Source organism: Pogona vitticeps, chromosome 3, assembly GCF_051106095.1.
Source record: "Pogona vitticeps strain Pit_001003342236 chromosome 3, PviZW2.1, whole genome shotgun sequence".
Taxonomy (NCBI): domain Eukaryota; kingdom Metazoa; phylum Chordata; class Lepidosauria; order Squamata; family Agamidae; genus Pogona; species Pogona vitticeps.
The window spans coordinates 69,466,569-69,488,664 of NC_135785.1; the positions used below are offsets into that span (position 1 = coordinate 69,466,569).

General features: G+C 40.7%; 1 long non-coding RNA gene across 1 annotated transcript in view; it reads left to right on the forward strand.

Annotated features, from left to right (window-relative positions):
* The window catches only part of LOC144588384 (uncharacterized), a 47,374-nt gene that overhangs the window by 12,696 nt on the left and 12,582 nt on the right, over positions 1 to 22,096 (forward strand). Inside the window, exon 2 of the long non-coding RNA XR_013543918.1 lies at positions 1 to 22,096. This exon is cut by the window's right edge and continues 12,582 nt beyond it. This is a non-coding gene — a long non-coding RNA (uncharacterized LOC144588384).

Sequence of the window (22,096 nt, forward strand, 5' to 3'; positions counted from 1 at the left end):
GCTGTCAGAAAGGCACTGAACACTTTGCGAAGAAGAAGAAGAAGAAGAAGAAGAAGAAGAAGAAGAAGAAGAAGAAGAAGAAGAAGAAGAAGAAGAAGAAGAAGAATGACAAATAATGAAGAATTATTTTTTAAAGCTTTTCAAGCTCTAAATATAACATGGAGGCACACAGTACACAAAATCCTGTTGTGTGAATTACACCTGCAGAAAAGTGATGGCAAAAATTTCTGCTGTCTAAAGTTGTTATGGGCAGGAGAGACTTTTTGTGACAATTAGAAATTTCTTCCTTCTGTCCCAGAGCACCCAAGTTTCTGCACAATTAAATTGAATACTTTCAAATCAGGTAAGCCACAGGACAGAAGAAGGACGTCTTTAAATCTCCCCCTGCCTGTGATGTTGTCACCCTTATGAGGGTTAACTTATGCAACAGATTTTTGACAACAGAATTCAATGAGGCAGGAAAAATGATATGCTAACCAATGGTTATATATAGCTTGTCTACATCCATTTTGAATGAAAGAGAGTGTAGGGCTAGCAGAAGTAGCAAAGGCTGGAAGGATGGCTCACAGCTAGTGTTCCCAATTAAAACTAAGTAATAAGAATGCTGGTAGGGAAAGACTACAATGAGTTCCTTTTTAAAAAGGTACTTGTGGTAGCCTAAGGGCAAATCGCCCAAAATATCACTTCCATCAGGTCAACAGACTCTGTGGAGCTCTACTCATAAAACAATATGCAAAAGCTAGGCAATTATTTGTGACCTGAAGTTCCCAGTGATGACTTTTTTTTGCTTACAGCAATAGATCCTGAAATATCCCCAATGAAATGCAGCAGAGTTGAAGTGGCAGAGAAACCCTTTTTTCCTTCATCTTTTCCTTCTTCCAGGTTTAATAGACTAGGCTAGAAATCACTACATCACGAAAACAGAAAACTTTACATTTTTGTACAGGTTTTCCCATCATAAGAGATTTCATGGAACATCATGAACTGCACGTAGAAATGCGATTCACATCCTCCACCCACTAAAACATCGCCACCACCTTACTAGACTGTGGCATAATCACACTACAGCCTCACTTAGCTAACAATCAAGGAACTTAGGATCCAAATCAACCAGTGATATGTAGCCAGGCAAAATGTGATTAAGATGTTGTCAGTGCCTCCAGAAAAGGAAGCCAGCAAGCATGTTCAGAAAGTGCATGACAAAAGTGTTTATGATTTCAGTTTGACATCTGAAATTAGATATCTTAAGCACAATGATGGGCATGACCTCAATACAGGATGTTTTAAAAAGTGAACATGAACCAAATCCAAAAACAAACTCTTGCTTTTATTTGATGGTCTTTCCATTTGCCAGTTTCTGCAGCTTATTTTGGAAAGGCAGTTCAGAGTGTAAAATTCGCCTATGTCAAGATTTTTACTGTTCTTACACAAGTCCTGTTCCCTAATTTGTGCCACAAGGAAACACTATCCTGTTGATAATAGAAGTAAATATCTGAATATAAGTAGGCCCTGCATATAACTGTCCTTTTCCATGGTACTGTCAGAAAAAAAGGAGGAGTAAGGCCTTCTGTATCCCCCTGACAGCAAAAACTGGAACAATTGTTTACTGGCCTTCGAATATTATAGTCTACAGAACAAAGAACTTGGGCTCACACATAGAACTAGACAGGAACAGATAAAAATAGCTTCTAGATTCAAGTTACAGGCTGAATAGCAACAACGATGATGATGGTGATGATGGCAATCCTCTTCCTCTCATTCCTCCTGCTTCTCTGTGTGACTCCTTTCCACTGACAGCAGAAAATATCTGTATTTCATACACGGGCAAGGATATACTCAGATGAAATTTTAATGTAAGAGTTCCCTATCTGGGTTGCTATAATCAGAATGCAGGTTACAGGAAAGGGGAAATTGCTTAGTGACACATGTTTTGTATCCATTAAGTTTCAGGTTTGATTCCTGGTGTATCCAGTTCGCTGGTGTTTTTTTATTTCTGTTTTTGTTCAGGGAGTAGGCAATTTCTGAGGGTCCACAAGGCTCCTACCAGTTAGTCTTGGGGAACAATATTGGCCTTAGATAAACAAATCTATGGCCAGATATAATGCCTATATCTTTAGATGTATGCAAATGCAAGGTTATATCTGTGGCCTAACACTGGCATAAAGAAGAATATTATGGGAAATGTGTAGATGCCACCAATTTATATCTAGGGGTAAGTGAATCTTCACATTAAGGTTTTGCTGCATTTCTGATTTTTTTCACTACAGGTTCATTTCAGCTTCTATTTGCACCAGGCTTTTTATCCAGAAAAGTCTGCACAAAGAATGTACACATTTTTTGGTATTTTTTAACGAATGCACATAGTTTTATCGTCGTTTTGTTGTTTAGTCGTTTCTGACTCTTCGTGACCCCATGAACCAGAGCACGCCAGGCCCTCCTATCTTCCACTGCCTCCCGGAGTTGTGTCAAATTCATTCTGGTAGCTTCAATGACACTGTCCAACCATCTCATCCTCTATCGTCCCCTTCTCCTCTTGCCATCACACTTTCCTTACATCAAGGTCTTTTCCAAGGAGTCTTCTCTTCTCATGAGATGGCCAAAGTATTAGAGCCTCAGCTTCAGGATCTGTCCTTCCAGTGAGCACTCAGGCTTGATTTCCTTTAGAATTGATAGATTTGATCTCCTTGCAGTCCAGGGGACTCTCAAGAGCCTCCTCCAGCACCACAATTCAAAAGCATCAATTCTTCGGCGGTCAGCTTTCTTTATGGTCCAGCTCTCACTTTCATACATCACTACAGGGAAAACATAGTTTTATATGCACCTTTAAATCATCCCCTCACAGAATACATTCTGACTTACGGCAATCAACCCAAAATTTTCTAGATAGAAAAGTAGTGAGAAATGGTTTATCAGCAACTCCTTCTATAGGCATTTTGCAAGCATGCAGCTTGCCCAAGGCTGCAGGGGTGGCAGGGCAACAACCCCAGTCACTCCAGTCCACTGAGCTAGACCACCTAACTATTTTGAATTCCAAACCAATCCACAACCGTCTAAAAAGTGTGGCTTTCAGTATGCAAGTGCATTGCAATTCACCTATATATTCAGCAACATCAAATTTGATGAGTTCACACTGAAAAATCAGGAGCAAATTATTTCTTCTACCCAGAGCGATAATTAGCAATTTTGGCTTCTGGGGCAAGCAGCACAATATAATGGTTTCCAAATCAACTTTATAATTCATGGTGTGAAAATAACACAAGAAGTAATTACAAGCAGAGCAGCCCTTCAATCTAGATGGACAACCCTCCATCTAGACCAGTGGTACCCAACTTTGGGTAATCAAAGGTGTTCTTGAACTGCAACTCCCAGAAAACCTGGCCAGCACAATATCTGGGCCAGAGGCCTGGCCTACTGAGTGCTGGATAGGCCTGATCTCCATCACCTGAGCAAGTGCTAGTATACTGGCTACCTTTCCTCCATGCTCTGCCAAAGATTTGGCATGAGTGTCTATCTTTGTCTTCCCAGCCCATCTTTGGTTTCCCTTTTCTTGTTGATGAAGAGGTGTCACTGCCAAAAGTCATAGCAACTGTCTCCTGCTTCCCTTGCTCTTGTGTATTCTGGGCTGGAGGTGGGCAAATAATTTTGCCAGAAAAAATTTCTCATGATGTTATGTAATCTCCAGACAATGTCATATCCGATTTGTGGGAATGGAAGTCCCACAAATTCTGGATCCACAAATTGGATCCAGAAAAGCACAATATCAACACCAACATGGAAGCATTTCAAATTGAATGCTTCTAGAAAGATACATAAAGGTTGGGCAGCAATCTGTTTGCCCTTATATTGGTGTGGTTAGGTGCCCTTACCTCAAAAGATAGGTTTTAAGGCATGTGTATGAAAAGGCAACACAAAGACCTGAAAATTATTCTTCAAAATGATAAAAATTACTCTGTTGCATGTCTGTGTCTATGTGTTTCCCCTCCCTCCATTTCCTTTTTTAAAAAACACTCAAATTTTGATGAATTTAATCAAAGTTAATCACTTTAGTGACATGAAAATGCAGTACAGGAAATTCTTAGATGTTTATAAATCATGTTTTTTTTCAAAATAGATACTGTACATAGATATACACGTATATATAAGCATGTATATATAAATATAATACAAAACACCCATTTGTTTCTAGACTAATGGTTATATGTGAATTTTTGTATTTCCCTTTCATATTTAAGTTGGATATACCTCAAAGGAAATGTTTCATCTCAAAAAGGAAATGGCTTCTCAGAGCACATAATTAATACTTAATCAAAGATGAATAACATAAAATAATACTTGTGATAGTTTAGGCAAAGGTTTTGACTCATCTTTCCATTTTCCTGCTCATAATTAATTGTGGACACAAACGATAGCGTTCAGATACCTAATTGATTGGTTGTACCTTCAGGTATTGTGAGTTGGGAATTGTGCACTGTCACTGGCATCATGAATTGCATCCGTAATTTTAATTGCCCTTGCAAAATGTTAAGTGTGAAATTATAACCATGTTCAAGCCTATTTAATAATTGGAATTTCAGCATGATGTGAAGAGTCCCCCAGTCTGCTGACTGTATCTATTTTCACTTAATTAAGAATGTGACTGCACTGTTGAGTTAAATCAGGAGCTGTTTAGGGTTCTGAAAAATCGGTTTAATGTCATGTGGATTTTGTGTTGGTAGGTGAGTCCTGAGGGAACAATTTTTAGTCTGGTCATAAGCTGCCTGGTATATTGGCACTCTGGCGCTCCAGGTCCTGGTTTTCTCAGTTTTTTCTCTGTACTGAGAATTTAATTCTTCACCTTAATCATACCTTGTGAGATAGGAAAGGAAGGAAGAGTTTGGACTGCAGGGTATCCCAAAACTTGGCAAACCCCACAGACCCCCACAGACACTATTTATTCTGGCACAGGCAATCACACATATCAAAATGAGTTTGTTTGTTTGTTTGTTTTTAAAAAACAACCCAGATCCAGAATCAATTTAAAATAAACAACTCTCATGTGGGTATTTGAAAAACCCTGCTTCCTGGCCAAAAAAATATGTCTACTTATCTGTACACTGTGTAGTGAAAGATTTGTAATTTAATTTCATGTATGCCTTTGTGAAGATTAAAAAGGGAGAAACCTTCAGTTCAAAAGACATGATATAAATGTAACGAATACATTATTTCAACAGCACATTTGCTGTCATATGTTCAATAGCAGAATCTTCAGCATCAGTTTTTTGCACCCAAGTGAAAAGAGATTCAACAACAACAACAACAACAACAACAACAACATATCCAAAGGTCTGGCTCTCTCACTAAATAGTCTCAACCAGCATGGCATTCTGGGAACACAAAGTAAACTGGGCAGAGATGTCTATTAGGAGGGATCTCCAGGGTAGGGAAATAAGAAAAAGTTCATTTCTCTCAAGGATGATTCAAATACTACTCCTGACTGCTTCTTTCCTTCTTTGGGACCCATTTGCCTGCACCTCTGAGCAGTGTTATCATACAAGATGGTACTAAGCGCCTCATAGTGAAGTGGCTAAACTGAAGTAATGCTCATGACCTGAGTTCAGTCTCACTTAGGCTTGGGTAGCTGGCCAAAGTTTGACTCAACTTTTCATGCTTCTGAGGTCAGTAAACTGAGTACCCAGCTCACTGAGGAGGGGGCAATGTGTAGCCTACATAATTAAATTATGAACTGCCCAGAGAGACTTTAAGCAGTATAAGTGGTATAAAAGCAGTACACTTTGTGTTGCTTTCCATTGCTTTACTGAAATATTTTAGCATTGGCAACTCCCAGAACTTATCATTCCCCTTGATTTACAACTCTTGTGTCAAAAGATTAGGAAAACGAGAGATCATGGATTCTGCTGCTTTTCTGGAAAATCAGGTTGTGTCTAAGTCAAGCTGACTGAGGCCATGGTCACACAGCAATAATTAATGGGTCTCTCCAGAAGGGCAAGTGTTTCCCTCAAGGAGACACTCATTAGACCCATAAGGAAGAAACCAAGTTTGGCAGCGGACAATATTGGCAATTATAAGCCCGTCGCCAATTTTTCTTTCCTTAGCAAAGTGGTAGAGAGGATGGTGGCTGACCAGCTTCAGGCTCTTTTGGATGAAACCAAAGCCCTGGATCCGTTCCAGTCGGGCTTCAGGCCGTGCCACGGTACGGAAATGGCATTGGTTGCCCTGTTTGATGACCTTCTGAGGGAGGCTGACAGGGGCAAAATGTCCTTGTTGGTCCTCCTTGATAGCCACCTTTGATACCATCGATCATGCTATCCTCCTGGGGAGGCTCTCCGAGCTGGGAATCAGTGGTCTGGCACCTGCCTGTCTCCAATCCTTCTTGGAGGACCATCCTCAGAGAGTACAGCTCAGGGAGAGTGTTTCGGCCCTGTGGAATCTCAATTGTGGAATTCCGCAGGGTTCAATTTTCTCCCCAATGCTGTTTAATATCTACATGAGGCCACTGGGTGGGGTCATCAGGGCGTGTGGGGTGTCGTGCCATCAGTACACTGATGACACCCAGCTCTACATCTCCTTTTCTCCAACAACAGTGGATGCCGTTCCGTCCCTTCAGCACTGCCTGGAGGCTGTACTGCAATGGATGCAGACGAATGGACTGAAGCTGAATCCAGACAAGACAGAAGTCCTGAGGGTGGGTGGCCCCTCTATCGGTGGTTTGGGAAACTCCTTCTCTTTTGGGGGAATAACTCTTACCACAAAGAGTGAGGTTCACAGCTTGGGGGGGTCCATCTGGATCTGGCGCTCATCATGGAAACCCAGGTGGCGTCAGTGGTCCACTCTGTCTATTTCCATCTGTGACGGATTGCCCAGCTGCGTCCCTATCTTGATGTTGGGGCACTCACCACTCTGGTCCATGCACTTGTAATCCCAAGGTTAGACTACTGGAATGCACTCTACGTGGGGCTACCTTTGAGATTGATGCAGAAGCTTCAAATGGTGCAGAATGTGGCAGCCAGACTTCTCAATGGGATGCAAAAATATCAGCATATTTTCCCCACTCTGGCTGCCTTGCATTGGCTGCCCGTTCATTTCCGCATTGATTTCAAAGTGTTAATGATTACATATAAAGCCCTAAACGGTTTAGGACCTTGATATCTAGCGGAACCCCTCCTCCCACCTAGATCTGCCCAGATCACTCATTCTAGCCAGGAAGGGTGGCTGAGGGGCCTAACGCCGAGAAAGAACAAGAAACAGGAAGTTCTCAGCAGTAGCCCCTCGCCTTTGGAACAGTTTGCCCTCAGAGATCTCTCTGGCTCCCTCACTGTGTGTTTTTAAGAGCCAACTTAAGACCTGGCTCTTTAGGCAGGCTTTACCTCATGTCATCACTTGACTATTTTTATTTCCCCCCCCCCCGAACCATATTACTATTGTTGCTTTTTATTTTATTATACTGTTTTAATTCTATTTTTATTGTTAACCACCCAGAGTAGACTTGTGTCTAGATAGGTGGGGTATAAGTAAGTAAGTAAGTAAGTAAGTACAAATGACCAACAAGATTTTGGACATCACCATTGTCCTCAGACTGAAAGGTCTCTTATTTGAATTTCCTCTATTTCTTGTCACCCATCATTAATAAGGAGGGATGACAAGCTGGGCAATTTCATCATTTATTCTAAAAGACCCAGCTTCTTTGACCCCCACCTCTCTCTGAAGTGTTTCCACATGGTTATCATAAAAAATCTACTATTTAACTTTAAGAGCAAATATCTGAATTTGCACTTTTTTCCTCTACCCCTCCCATTCTGATTTCTTTGTGTGAGGCAGCATTTTGATTGCAAATATTTTGACTGATGACATGTAAACTGCTCAGGAAAAATGTTCATCTGAAGACCAAAGCTGAACTTTCTTATGTTAATAAATAAATAAAGATAAGCAGTGGGGCCTGATTGACACAGGAATGCACACCTCTCAAAGTTTCATCACTTAATGCATTTGGCTGCAAGTTAGGAACTGCTTGCATTGGAAAATAATCTCATAGCTGATGCAATGTGAAGTTCTGTGAAATCACTCTCTCAGCCATTTGCCCTGCAAGAGCTCTTTCAGACATTCAGGTCATCACCTGAAACTGTACCCATGCATGCACTTGCAAAAATAAATCTCAAAGAACTGACTTATGATCCATAGCAAATGAATTGTTAACTTGTATACAAGTTAAAAAATTCAAATGCATAGCTGGTCTTCAATCATAGCCATTCCCTCTCAAAAGATTGTCATTGTGTATAAATATCATTTCATAGCTGAAATGAAGAAACCCAAATTGATAAGGCGTTTCCTGTTTAGTAGATCACCTCAACAAATTGTGTGGGATTTCCCTAGAAATCAGACACTAATCTAAAATTAGTCATACTTTGAGTAACAATATTAATAATTGTGTTCCATAAAGTCAATAATGGCTTTATGGGTTTTCTAGGTACAGATTCCTTAGATGTAGTTCACCATTCCCTTCTTCTGGGAGTGCTCTCAAACTGTGCAGCTTGCCAAGGTTACACAGGCTGGCTCTTCTCCCAGGAGGAACAGTGAGGAATCCAAACCCCTGTGCTACAACTCAGTGAGTTATATAAAAGCAATGGAACTTAAATTATGATAATAATAATAAACGTAGGACTGCAGACTTGGGAAGGACCGTATGGATTACTGAGTCTAGTCCCTATCAAGGAGGCACAGTAGTGAATCAGATTCCCAACCTCTGGCTCCGCAGACAGAGATCTAAACCACTGGGCTACCCAGCAATTTGTAGTCCACAGGATTCACTGTCTCTTCTTAGGCTATATCCAAATCAAAGGCAGAGGGGGAAAATATGTGGCCCTTCATCCCCCACAATTAGTTACACTGGCAGGGATGATAAGGAGTGAAGTCCAGTAATATCTAGAGAGGCACATGTTCCCCATACTTGCTATAGTTTGTTGGCTGGGAAAATGTAATTGGCTAGAACAATAAGAACATAAGAAAAGCCCTGCTGGATCAGGCCAAGGGCCCATCTAGTCACAGTGGCCCCACCAGATGGGAGCACACAAGACAACTAGATAACTGTCTCCTGATATCCCTCTCCTGCATCTGGCATTTGGAGGTACCTTCCTTTTAAGCCTGGAGATTATACATCTCCAACATGACTAGTAACCGGTGATGGACTTTTCCTCCAGAAATCTGTCCAATTCCCTTTTAAAGTCATCTAGGCCAGATGCTATCACCACATCTTGTGGCAAGGAGTTCCACAGACTAACAACACGCTGAGTGAAGAAATTGACAGAGTTGCGGTATTACCAGGAGGCACTAGGTGGCGCTAACCAGTAGAATTCCCCAGAGAGATGAAGACGCCAAGCAATAAAGCAGTGTTGATAGCAGAATAGTTGTATTATTTACAGGATATATACATACATGTACAGCTTAGTCCTTGTTTCCAGTCCCAAAGTCATACACAGCAGTTTCCACAGAGTTCAATGCATAAATCAGGTCAAAGTCCTTGTAAATTAGTTCAGCAGTCAAATACCATACGTTCAGTCCAGTAGGCAGAATTCTTCTTCCAATATACAGCACGAAGACATGGCTTCTTCCAGGATACTCCAGCACAACAACACGACGACAGCAATCCACAACGACACCAACCCACATCACCACAGAGTGTATGTGCTAGGTCTGCTTGCTTTATCCCAGGGTTAGCCAATCCTGGGATTGCTCTCTCAGCTATTACAATTTACTCAGCTGGATAAATTCTAGCTTTGCTTGTTTCTTTAGTAATGATCCTTACAAATACTTATTGCATAGTACAAAACTGTATTTAACAATTCCTCCAGGTTTCTCCCAAACCTGTCAGAAATATTTACCCAGAAGTAATCAAACTGTTAAACCTCAGCAGGAACAAGCAAGTAAACAGAAAACCCAAGCTCTGTCTCCCACTTAGTAGACAGTAAGCCCCACCAAACTTAGTGGAACTTACTTGTGAGTAAACACACATTGGATTATTCTGTCAGTGCCCCATATATACTTTATGGTTTCAGCAATACTTAAAAACTTATGGAAATGAGTATGCTGTGGGGAAATGTTGGAGTGTATTCCTTCTTTTTGTAGCAGTTATGGTTGCTTATTAAAAGGAGAGTTCATTTCTATAAATACAGTGACAGTAGATAAATAGAGTACTCAACATGGCCTATGATACAGAACTGTGGGAACAGTAATGCAAAATGTTGGCAATAATCCCCCGGCTCTGGGTTAGAGAAGGACAAATAAGTATTAAATCTGTAGCTGCTGTTTTCAGCAGTCTAGATGTATGCTTCGTGTGTTTTGTAGTTTTCACCTTAGAACCAATCTTTAAAACATGACAGGAAATTCAGACAAGAAGACTTTGAGGTGGTTTTCAGCAGGCAAGAGGTGGCGCCCATATTTCTGTTAAGAAAACTCTGGTTGCAGCAATGTGTGTGGGAGGTAAACTATGCAAGATAATGTTGGATTAGCTGGTGTTATAGCTGATTGCTTAATTACTGTTTTGGTAAATTTGCACACAAGTCATTTTAATTTTACAATAACTTAAGAATGAAAAGATTCTCATCAATTTTGTGATTGTATGTAAGAACTCCCACTGCAGAATACTTCTGAGCATATTCAAAGAACTAGGAAATGGAAGAACAGATTTCAGAAGAATACCACTAAGCACAGAGACAGGGAGGACTAACTTTGGAGAAACCCAAAGAGCTGTCTGTACACCCTAAGCTCTGAGCATGGCTATGCGAGAGATCCTAGTTCACAGTATAGCCACTATCACCATCCCTGATTCTTCAAGAGGAAACTCATGCCACAAAGAATTGCAAAATGATGCAGAAGAATATCAAGCACTCTCTTGCACACAGCAGTGGAATGGAGTAGGTCCTCAACCAATCACAACCCTAGACTTGGAGCCCAGCTAGGAAACTAGTAGCAGGAAATCCCAACCATGTAGTGAGACAGACATGTCCTTGGACCTCTTAAATAGGGAAAACAGTCTATATCAGTATAGGTAACCCAAAGAATGATAAAGTGCACATGAACACAGTTCATTGATGTGGTTCAAGAAGAACAAAGACCCCACCAGCAGGCCATGGGGAGGGGGAGGCAGTGGGGCCATTTGACCCAGACTTTACCTCATGTGGGTAGTCTCTTTAGCTAAATCTGCTTTACTATTATGCATTCTAGTTTTTTAAATTTTTTTACATGCCATTCTTTACATTAAAATATTTTTTACTTCTTTTGCCAAGATTTGAGGGGGGGGGTCATGATGTGAAACAGCCCTGACCTCTTCTGAGCTGTTGGAGAACTTGCCTATCACACATCGTCCAAGAATGTATCATTCCCAAGTAATTCAGGAAACCATGATGCCCCCATCACTGGTCTCACCTTTGTATTCACACATACAGACAAGTACTTGCATCTCTGTACACTTCAAGAATTTTTTTTCAGAACATCTGTGAATTCTGAAGAAACAGCAGAGAATGCCAGGCCGTGTGGAAGGAAAGAACTACCCACCTCTTAAAAATTGATGGATCTCCAGGAAAGTCTAGCCCCCAGTCATACACCGGGTTGATTGGAAGTCACTTGCTAGGATACTGACTGAAGTTGGCAGAACCAAGGAAAACCTAAGAAAATTGGCATTTTACACAGACACAGGTTTTTTTGCAAGTCAAGAAAAGATCAGACCATTTCATACCTAGCTCAGTGTAGTCCATGTCCTTCATTGTATATTATGGAAGGTTTGGTGTTTGATGTTGCCTGTATATTTGAAACATTTCTTAATTGTATAGTGGTGCTTCAGACATGAACAAAGAAAGAAAGATAAACATACAGGCCCAAGAAGAGAGCACACGACACACCCTGCCAAGTGTTCTAAAAGAGACAAACTTCATTGTAATGCCCTGTCCTCAAATGCATGAAGTGTGCTCAGAGGCAGTTTCTGTGGTATTACTTTACAGGTTTCTGGTATTGAGAAATATTTCACTCCAATTAAGGCAGTGGTATGATATATTGATTCTGAAGGCGCCTATACATGCATTAAGTTAAATGGCGAAATCAGTCACACAGTAGTATTTCAGTGTACACTCAGCACAAAAACAGGAGATGGATAGGTAAACATGCACATGAGCTTAGATGCCCCCTGACTGAAAGGAGATGCTAAGCAGCTGCAGGCACATGTTACACACACATCTGTTTCAGAATTATGGATGCAAATTTATCACCTTTAGAAACTTGATTGTGTTTTTCATGAACAATAAAAGGGCGTATTAGGATTATGCAGTCTCTTCAATTGCAATAATCTTCAGCCTAGCTGTCAGATGTTTCAGAACTTGAGGCCAAACCCCAAAGACCTTCACAAGGAAAGTTTACCTTGTTTGTTTGGTGTGCCCCATCTGGTGCTTTCCAGTAGCATTTATCTTTCCGAATGCTGGCCTCCCTGCTATCTCCTGCTGGACATCCCCTGTCTTTGATAGTAAATGAATTAATATATCCTTCTTGCCCCCAAAAGCCAGGTGATTAACACAAATAAATGGGAGTCTAAAGAACAACTTCAGAACTGATGGTGTGGAGAGTCAGAGTGGAAGCCCTCTTTTCGGTGTCAATGACCATTCAAAAAGGAAAGAGCTAGGGAACGCAAACCTGGTGGCTAAAACACAGTATTGGAGAATATTGTGATATTCTTGTTGTTGTTGTTAAACCTTTAAAAGTGATAGCAGACAAAACAGCTGTTCAAACAATAGTAGTTGAGAAGCCTTACAGGTCTGTTGGTGGCAAAGCCACAATGTACTGTGAGACTGCTTCCATATTTTTAACATACATATCGTTGATCCGATACAAATAGTTACGGCTGCACACAGCCCTCCTTGCTTTGCTCAGAGAACACCACCCGAAGTACATTTTGGTTTGTTTTTCTTTTGTTTGGCGATGAAGATCACGGGAGGAGTGAAAGCTGACTTTGGCTGTTGCTTTGTTTTACTGGGCTGGTGAGGCCCACCTTTGAGAGAGAGAGAAAGAGAGAAAGGTAGCCAGAAAAGATGACTAGTTCTGGAAAACACTCATACCTACAGAGCACAGTTTACATTAAGATTTCAAGAGACATTGGCAGCCCACTGTGTCTCCAAGGTCTGCATGGTGTTAGAGGAAGTTGTATAGAGCCTTAAAGGTACCATGTCTATTGTTTCTATGGTGTTAGCCTAACATTCCACAGAATATATGAATCAGGCATTGAGATTTGTAATGTGCCAAGTTTTATGCTTGGCGCGCTGACTTGAGGTTAGTTGATTAAGATGAAGACATTGCAATTCAGCATTCCAAACCTCAGTGTGAGCCACAGGAAAACCATGAAAGAGCCTGTGTGTTCCTAATGCTACAGTGTTTAGTTTCTGCAGAAGCTTTCAGATGACTCCATTAATGGCAGAGGTTGGGCATAGGGCAAAGAGACCAACCAATCCAGCTAGTGAAGCAAGATGGAATAAATTACAAACCAACACCAGAGCAGACTGCTATGAAAAGGTATAATCAGAGAGAGCTGAGCCCTCTTCAGCATTCAATGAAAGGATTAATCTTAACCCATGAGTAAAGGGAGTGGGCAAACCTCACTCCACTCTGCGGCAGCTATCTCCATAAAGAGCAAGAACCGAAGAGGACAGCAGTCTCGTGAGGTGGGTTTCCATGTAATTAGGAGACCTGAAAATCAAGTTTTCTGAATACATGAAATTTCTCCACCCACAGGTCCTTCTCTCCTCTTTAGATTTAGCTCTCCACACATGAGAGCCAGGATGAAGGGGGACAGAGCTAGCCTAGTCTGTCTGCTTGTGGGTTCCAATATGAACAAGCAACTGCAAATGAAATACACCCATAGGATTTGAAGAAGTGAGCCACACCATGTTTTGGTAGGAAAGCAACAAACATCACCACCAACTAATTTTTTCAGTAAATTTAATGGGGTAACAATGGCTAGCTGTATTTGTTTGTTTGTTTGTTTATCATGCCCAATTAGTAATGAAGCAACTACTGCTTTGTTTAAAAAAATTAAATAAATCTGAGCCATTATAGTTCTCTGTAACCTATTTCCCATCACACCACCTGCTCCCACACAGACATCCCAAAGTGCTTTCAGCAAACCTATTTACTAACAGTGACCAAAAAATCCTGTTGCTTAGCATAAGCCAAATGGTGACTTTCAGTCCCTTCCTCCCTGGTAAACAAACTACATGCCTTCCCACACCCTCAATTCTCACAGCATGTCCATGCATGCACCCCTGAGAACTGCAGCAAGACTAGTGCATTGACCAGGGAGGAGCAGATCGAAAGTACTTATTCAGTGTAACCTAAGGAACGGGATAGTGGGTAGCATGTTCTTCACTGTTTTTATTCCCTTACCTAATATTTATCACATGTGACAGTAAAAATGAGGAATTCATTTTGTACTGAGCTTATATAAACACAATCTCAATAGTATCCACACTGTAGGTCAAGTACAGCCTTTCTAGAACAACACAGGGAATACCATGTAAACACTTTCTATTTCCCTCTTCTTCTCCTCCATGGCCAGGTTGTCACCCAAGTATGAAAACCTCCTAAGAACTAAATGATGCAACTATTTTTCAGATAGCTATATATCTGGCTTTTCTCCTCAGTTTCCATGCCGCAAGTGACCTTGATGGAGAATATGGGGTTCAATGTGATTAGATTTCAAGTACCCACATTGTGTGAATATCACTTGGCCTTTTGCCAACCGATATCAGACATACATTTTCCTGACATACATCAGATGTATGTTTTCCTGAGAAAACCTGTTCCTGAGGAACAGATGCTAGCAATTTCAAGCAAAAGAAAACCATGTAGTTATGGTTTTCTTAAACAGTTTCAATAATAGGACCAGGTTGGTTGGCTGGTTTGTTTATTTATTCATTCATTTGCTTGCTTGCTTGTTTTGAAGAATGTTGGCAATATTGTATGAAAGACATAACGAAAAAGCTCAACACTTGAAAAACTACAAAATAGTCCTGCTGTCTGTTCTTCGTCTGCTCTTGCAGATGTGGCTTCTGAATGTTTAGCCTGCCTAGCACAATAGGAGCAATTTCATCTCAACTAAGAAACTACACCAGTACAAGGACCCTTAGCATGTTCTTCAGGCCTCTCCTTCAGAGGGAACTGTCAGATGATTATAACCAACAAATAGAAGGCTGGCTCAAGCCCATTTGATTTGCCTTCTTATGTGTCATTCCTCACCCACCAGCTCTTCATCTTCCACATTTACTTATGGGTAACAAGGAGTTCTACCCAAACTGGCAGTTGGAGTGAGCATCTTGAAGATGATGGGGGTGAGTAAGCGAGTAATCAGGGCAGGGCCAGGCTGCTAAGCTGAAACTGGTATGTTCATCTCATCATTCAGTTTTGAAGATGGGCAATAAACTATAATGTGGTAGAGCACCAGGACCTATAATTTCCAGATATTGTGAGCTACAACTCTGATCACTCTTTACCATGGCTATGCCACGGTTGTGGTCAGCCTAGGAGTTCTAACAGATCAAGACGGTTGGGTGGCTTTGTTGGGTTTGTATCTTTTTTTTTCTTTCTCCAGCAGGAAGAAAAAGACGACAGCTGAAGATCACCAGATAAGCTGGAAGCCTTCCTTACACACCATAGACAAACAGGCTTAAGTCGGGCATCAGAGAGGCATGCTAAAGGGCACTCTGTCATCCAACCATGACAAATGGCTCATGAGTTCAACCAGTCAAGATCAGAAGAAAATACAGTAGAGCTAATAGCAGAATTCACCTTTTGGTATTTTGCAAAGAGAGAGAACTATGTGGCAAATTATACAGTGGAGGTGTGCAGTGTTAGTGGGTCTCGGAGTCAATATTCTGTCCCCTGAACTCTCAAATTGCTGCACAGATTACTGGAAATGCTAGAACACACTCAGAAGCAGCTAGAAATGTAGTTCCAGTTTTGGTGTGTTTAATGGCGAAACAAAGCCTTCTGGTTTATTTTAAAAGTGAAGGTCTCCAAGAGCGGCCATTCATCTTTTCTTCTTTTCCTGTGAAACAGAGGGGGCTAAGATAAGAGCCCTGACAAGCAAAAACAGCCTTTGAAATCTGCCCCCAGCTTGGGAGAACATTTTATTGACCCATGTTATACAAAATACCAGGAATCTAAGAACCCCACGCAGTCCTGACAGCATGGAGACATTTGCCTCTCTCATTTATATGGATTTCTTCTTTTCCTCCTTGCATCTTTAAGGAGGGAAAAAGAAAATAAAAAGAAATCCTGCAGCTCAGTGCTGAGGTAATGCCTGCAGAATTACTTTATGCCCAGTGGTTCTGCCAGTGGCATTCCTTTCATGCTACCAATGGAAGGCAGTGGTAACTTTCTTTTTTCATTTATTTAGTTACAGAGATGCCCGGTCTGTACTGCAGTCGTGGGCCATCGAAAGTTCAGCAAAGTAGCTTGTTTGTGAAGTTGCAATGGGCATTTTACAAGGCTGACACAGAAGACAGGTAATAGTGTTAATATGAAGTCTCACTCTCACAAAGAATCAATTTTGACCGAAGCAGCCTAAGTGCAAGCTACACAGCTCCGTTGTGAATGAAACCAATAAAATTCTGACACAGGCAGTGGAGACTTAGCCTTGTTCCATGTCAAAGACAGGTTAGAATCACATCCTCACAGGGGAATAATGTTTCCTTTCTCAGGAAAAAAAAGGGGGGGAAATTAAACACAGCCCCCAATGCCATTAGTTAGCTACGAGGAGTCAGTTAACAAGTCTAAATGTGTTCCTGAGCATCAGAAGGCCAAAACATTATGAGAGGGAAAGTACAGCATAATTTGAACCAAGGTGATCCCAAGACATTTTGCTAACTGAAGCCAAACAGTAAATGGTGCTACCATTTTGATTGGGACAAAGTGCATAGGAAGCAAAGACATAGGTTTTGGTCCATTCTACACTGGTAAATAAAGAGTCCTACTGTGATTCTTGGCCAGGCACGTGGAAGCATCAAGCCAACATTCATGCATGCCCCTAAAAATCACCACAGGGGATCTTTGTTGACCCACAAAGAATGAACCAACTCTGCTTACATTTCACAACAGGATTTTGCCTAATATGTCATTAAACATCTTCCTTTGAACTGTGCTAATATAATGGTTCTCAATTTTTTTGAAAAAAATCTATGACCCCTTTTGATCATCACAAAATAAGTGTAAGCCCCTTTAAAATTTTCCTCCCTGACAACTTTATTTCAATTTTTAACTACAACAGCTAAAAATAAATCAAAGCAGTTGAAAATTTAAGGTGTGAAATTGTTTCATTTCCAAAACAAAAGTTATATTCATTTCAGATTAACTGAGACAGAAAGAAAGATAAAGATACTGTAACAATACAGTAGCAATACTGTAATGATACTGTGCATCACAAGATAATGCAGTAAATTGCATACTATAAAGCAGCAAGTACTAGTAGGGTTTTTTTTTTTCATATCTTCCAAATAAAAATGTATATTGATTTTTCTTTTCATTCTAAACACATCTCCCCTGAAATAGTAACACACCTCCCTGGATGAGCACTCCCCACTGGTCTAGAAAGACTGCACTAATTGTTCACCAACTGTAATAATTTCATAAAGTAGGAACCACTAGAGAAGAGCACTGGGGGAAATGTCCCAGAGGCCATGCATAGAGGGAAGCTTCTGTTTCACACTGGTAATGCGGCTCTAAAGCTATTAATCAAATACAAGGACTTAATTGCCTTTTTCTAAAAAAATAAGTAGAAGAATGCCAGTGCCATTTTGTGAGAGAAAAATGTTGAAGGTAACCCCAACAAAATATTCCTGTACAAAGAGAAAAATGGTCATGTAGTCATCCTTGAGCTGGCTGGCTGGTTCAGTGGTTTAGGTATCTGGCTGCAGAGCCAGAGTTTGGGAGTTTGATACCCCACTGTGCCTCATGTGAGTAGAGCCAGTCTGTGTGGCCTTGGGCAAGCTGCACAGTCCCAAGACACCCCCAGAAGAAGGGAATGGTAAACCATTTCTGAGTATTCTTTACCTAGAAAACCCTGGAAAGGGCTGCTGTAAGTCAGAATTGACTTGACAGCACATGATGATGATTATTAATCATCCTTGAATGACAATTGCCATTGGATTTGGCTTATTTGCTAAGTGAAGGTATGGGTTGCTTACAAACATTTGGGGCTTGGGTGTTCACCAGGCCCCTTCTGCCAGGTATGTCACTTTTACACTTAGTACGGCAACCTAAAACTCAGAATTTATGACATAGAAAAGCAATAGGGCTAAACGGCATAGGCCCTGTTGGGGAATTTAATTCAGGGGCATGCAATTCCCCAACTAATGTTAATACTCTCTAATTTGGCTTGTATTCCACAAACCGGCTACATAATGGTCCCAACCAGTTATCCTCATTCCAAAAGATCATCAGTATCATTTAAAAACAGTTACAGAATATTAGAAAACAATTACTAAATAACACTACTAGCTTATGAAGAATTGTACATAGTAGATATTTGCTATAGGTTGGGGAATTTATTATATAATTTATAATGTAATTATGTAAATCTAAGTAGATCCACTCCTTCCATGGGACACCACGTGTGTGTGCTTTTAAGAAAACTAATTTCTTTATAGCTATAATAAAGTTAGTTTTTAAGAAAACTAACTTTATTATAGCAGAGACTGGACTGTGTATCATATCGCACTTATCTTGAAAGCACCATTGGAGCCAGTGTAATTTGGTTCCAACTTGACAGCACATAACACGTTTACACCATAAGTCAGCTCCCAACATTTCTAAAACCTGTGCAGGGACATTAAATTTTCCCTTGAGCAGGAGAACTCATATCATTTCTAATTTGGACACTCTTTTTTCCCCCTCAAAAGCTTGCCCTGTGTCATAGAGCTGCCATTTGAGAATCAAGTCTAAATCTTTTGAGCACAGACTTTTCAATCTTGGCTAGTCCCATCCCCCGATGGAGCCATTCCCTTTACTTCACAAAACTGAGCACAAGTTTAATCGATACCACTTAAAATGAGTTTTATATACACACAACTGAAAATCAAGCAAGCCAAAGTGGCCCACTGCTCTTTAACTGTAATCACTTGCTGACTTGAGTCAACAACTGCAAAATTACAAGGACCACAAATGAAAACTATCCACCCTAAATTGAGAAAGTAGAATGGATCAAGTGGGGGAAATAACTCTCCGTAAGAGTTGTATTTCAAAGTCTATCTAACTATCAAGGCATTCTAAGAGTTTTATAGTGTCCTTATCTTGGCCAGATAATATTTGCCAAGCTTAGGTATTTCTTTCTAAAGAATATTTGCAGGAAAACTGAAGAATGCTTGAGTCAGCCTGACTCTACAAAGAGATCATTATTGTACTGAAATTCAGGCAAACTCAAGAGCGTGAGATCACCATCTTCAGAAACCATCTTGATCCTTTCCATTGTTTCCCAAACCCCATTCCTAAAATCCATTTTAAATGTGATGTGAGGAAAGATGTATACTGGACAAAATGTGTTTCACTCAAGCACATGCCACACCATTGCTGTATGACAGACCAGTTTTACCTTTCACCCTTGTTCTCATGAAATCAACGTATAATTCCACTAAAAGCCATCAGACCAGACTTGCAAGGTCTGTGCTTTGTATGTAGACATCTTTCATGTTTTGTGGTTAGATTTTTGTAACGTTGTTAGGTAAGAATAATTTCTATTCATAGAATGTAATCCTCAGTTAATGAAGGTTAAGAAAGACCTACAGATGATGCAACTTATGAAAAGGCCAACAAGTGTTTTCCCAGTGATAACCACAAATATTTATATATGAAAAAAACTTATTCAGCCTTCGTCCATGAGAAGGCAAAAGCATGGTTTGTTTCATATCAACTGCTAGGATATGCATTTTCTGATACAATAACAATTGTGTGGCATCAAGTCACACAACTGACAACCATTCGCAGGGTTTTCTAGGTAAAGAATACACAGAAGTGGTTTACCATTCCCTTCTTCTAGGGGCACCCTGGGCCCATGCAACTAGCCGAAGGCCACACAGGTTGGCTCTTCTTGAAGGAGGCACAGTAAGGAATCGAATTCCCAACCTCTGGCTCTGCAGCCAAATATCTAAACCACTGAGTTTTCCAGCCATGTATTTTCAAAGAGACTTACCATATTCCATGTCAAAGGAGTGCTTAGACTTGACTGGGCTATGATTACTAACTACTCTTGACATCTTTGTTGGTTGTATTCATGTGCCTACATAGAGACATAGGTCCTGCTTCGGTTCTTTATGCTTTTGTCTCAGAGTCACCTTTCAATGTAGTACACTAGGAATGGGCAGCATGTAGACAATGGGCCACATGACTTAATCCATTTTTGCATTCCTCAGACCCTCCCAGACAAGAACAAACCTATAAAAAGTAGAGTTATAACTCCTGGAGACTTTACAAAATACTGTAGTGATTTTCCTATCTAGAACATTTCTGGTAAGGTGGAGGACCCTTTTCCATTCTCTTATCCACCCGCCTGCTAATCAGGAAAAGCACACACATTTTCAGAGGGGTGTCACCCACGATGGGTCAGTGGGGACACCATTGGCCCGAGAGATGTCCTATTGTGAGGCCAAACTAGACAATACAGTTAACACATCATTAAAAGTAGAGCTCCATTAAGAAGAAAAGACAGCCTGCTTACCCTAACCGGCTTTCCTTAATCCACATTGGGCAGAGTAGCCTGCTTTTGCTTTCAGATTGGTCAACAGAGAGTACAGCTTAATTTGCATGTCTCCTATCTCAGGCAAACAGCACCGAAATATCTGCATGGTCAAAGAGATAACATTGTACAGGGAGGAAATATGGATTTGCAGTAACCCATAGATTATGGTGGTGTTTACATGTTACCCTGAATTTAGTTCTATCCAGTTGGTACTTAAACAGGTTTTCAGCCACATACTGACAGAGAAATGACTAGTCCCAGCCATCTCCATCATTGCTTCCTGCCTGTGGACAGCAACCTGTTTGAAGAGGAGGGGTTGCTGCTCATGTGTAAGTTTGCCATGTGAACAAGGACCCCAGCTTTCCAGAGTTATTGATTGTTTGGAAGCAGAAGTCTTCTTGCATAGTCATTCCCCATGTGGAGAATGTGATGGTGGGCAGGAGAGGGCTCAACCTTTTTTCTCCAAGAATTTTGCTGAGACCTTGGTCTGCAATAAGTTAATAGTGTTCACACAGTGTACACATGTTCAGATGAGAATCTAACTGTAGTTAGGCATTGTTAACCCCAGCTGTGCCATCTCCCAATAAGTCCTAAAAGTGAAGAAAGAAGAAAGAGAACAGTTTTGAAACAGATAAGCCCATTGTCTATCTCCTATTGGGCAAGGAAAGGACAGAAAATAAATGGGAAATACAAGTTCTAAAGGATCTCAACCAGTAGGTTGGACAGAAGAACTCAGCTCATTCCAACAATGACTAGTTTGATTTCTCCTGCTGAGTATTCAGTGGAGATATTTACAGCTCTCCTTTATTTCATTGTTGCTCAGACATCGGGGCGGGGGGGGACTTTGGGCTCCTGTTCAGGCAGGTTGATTTTCTAGACACCTGTTGAACTCAACTCTGTTTTGCTAAACAGAAAACAATTAATTAGGTGTTAATTGGCTTAACAAGCCCACTACTGTGCTCCTCTGTGTTCTAGTAGAGCAGCTGTGTGGTTAAATAGAATTGTATCCTTTTGAAAGGGACTGGAATACACTAGCAGCATTGCATTATTTCTTTATAGAGGCAGCTGCAAAGAGGCAGACACTGAAAGGACTGAAGTTTAATGAAGAAAATGTTTATTTATGCAACTTTTCCACCTCTTACATAGGTGCAAAGCAAACCCCTTGACTTATATTAATTGAAGAAAATCAGTAGATATGATGACTAAGCAAAAGCTCTAGAGGTTTAGTGGATAAAGACAAAAAAATCTAAGCATATCTCTACCACAGAAAAGGAAAGGAATTTTGTTCTAATACAACAGAGATCCAAAATGACAAGTATTCTGGAAAGATGCAGAAAAAAA